The 1,752-nt window shown below is 43.6% G+C and overlaps 1 non-coding gene across 1 annotated transcript; it reads left to right on the top strand.

Annotated features, from left to right (window-relative positions):
• The first annotated feature begins 1,117 nt into the window (after nucleotides 1–1,117).
• On the top strand, nucleotides 1,118–1,190 carry TRNAT-AGU (transfer RNA threonine (anticodon AGU)). The gene has a single exon. It is a non-coding gene; the product is annotated as a tRNA-Thr (tRNA).
• The last annotated feature ends 562 nt before the right edge of the window (nucleotides 1,191–1,752 follow it).

The raw sequence follows: 1,752 nt of genomic DNA, 5'->3' as shown, positions 1-1,752 counted from the left end.
CTTCAAGCTGGTGAATGATACAAGCACAATGAATGCCAACGTGATGAAAGGAGATGTGAAGAGCAGGACCCAATGACAGCCATCATGTTTCTGAAAGCAGTGAGCCCAAAGCAAAGGCTTCTGTAGCAAGGTGAAAAGAACAGAAATCACACATCTCAGCAGGCTGTGACTTCTGCTTCATGGTGCCACCAAGGGATCAAGCCATAGAAGTAAGAGAAGAAAAGGGCACGAGGTCCCTGTTAGCTGTGTACTTCGGGGATTCTCTTGGAGATTCTCTGGACTACATCCCAATGAAATGTAATGAACTACAATCCAACCATTTCGTTGAGCTGAAGAACATCTGGTTAACCCTACCCAGCGAATCCTTTGTCAAAAAAGTCACACCACAGCCAAGGGTTGGACACAAGCACAGAGCTGTGCCATGCAAATGTAAAAACCAGCAGAGGCACGTTCTTTGTTGATGGCAGCACTGAGATAATGGCAAACATTAATATCTAGTGAAGATTAACGAGGGGAAAAGGGAATGAGGGGTGTGAGTGCTTCTATGCCAGCTCTTCTGACTGCCTTCAGTGAAGAAGGAGACCACAGGAAGGAGGAAAGTGCTGAAAATTCAGCTGCCAAAGAACAGCTCAGAAGTGCACACATCAGCCACAGTGCCCAAAGTCCATCTTTGAAGCATCAGCGTGTTAGAAGGATTGAGAGGAAGAAAGCAAATGCAAAACCCATGACTGAAGGGAAGCAGTGGGATGAGAACTACTTTCTAGAACCTTAACTTCTATCTTCGTTAAATCAGTGCAACAGTTGCAAAGGGAAAATATCTCCACCTCTTGTTTGTAAATCAATAGTAGACACTTTCCAAGCTCTTAGGTTGGGGTGAGGCATCTGCCACTTGTGATGTCCTTGCTGGGATGAGCTGAAGAAGAGTAAAGCCCAGGTTTGGGTTGGCCTGAGGTGTTGCTGGTTTTGTGGCTCTGATCTGTGCTGAAGTCATTTGGAAAGGAATGAGAAAATCCTTGGAGCTGCACCTTCCAGCAGAGCACATTTTGTTTATGCTCCAAAATTCAGAGAAAATTAGTATATGAAATGTTTGGCAGTGAAAAAAATTCCAAAAGCCAAAGGCTCCATAGCTCAGGGGTTAGAGCACTGGTCTAGTAAACCAGGGGTCGTGAGTTCAAATCTCACTGGAGCCTGCAGTCCCTATTCATCTTGCAAAGACCTTCAGCAATATTCTTTCACTTTTCCCAGTAGGAATGCTTGCATCATTTTTGAGAGCATCCCAGCTTAAGGGAAATGCTTCATAGAGTACCTACACCAAAGGACAGCAGCAAGAAGCATCAAGAAATAGCAACGGCCAGAGTTAAGCCATTAGAATCAGTGCACTGAAATGTTATTAAAGTACAGAAATCAGAGATAGGAAAAAACTAATATTGAATCCCACACACCTTGTAAAGCTCATTGATGGGAGAAGCTGAAATAGCTGCTGGAAATCCAGACAAGTCTGGTTCATTTCTTCATACTTCAGCACAACAATCAAATTATGTTTCCAGAGCTTGGTAATTACAAAGTTGGCTGTGAAATAATAAATACGATGTGTGGAGGGGAAGTGACATTGGTCTTCTGCAGAGTTTGTTGGGGAGGGGATGAGAAAGTTCCCATTTTTAAGAAAGAGAAAAGGCAAGGAATTAAACTTGTGTTGTATCTTGAGCTCTGCGTGTTGCAGTTCAGATTTCTGGGGTATCACATTTTGCCTTG

Source organism: Lagopus muta, chromosome 19, assembly GCF_023343835.1.
Source record: "Lagopus muta isolate bLagMut1 chromosome 19, bLagMut1 primary, whole genome shotgun sequence".
Classification (NCBI taxonomy): Eukaryota; Metazoa; Chordata; class Aves; order Galliformes; family Phasianidae; genus Lagopus; species Lagopus muta.
The sequence above is the reverse complement of the archived record's forward strand: the minus strand, read 5'-3'. Positions and strand labels throughout refer to the sequence as shown.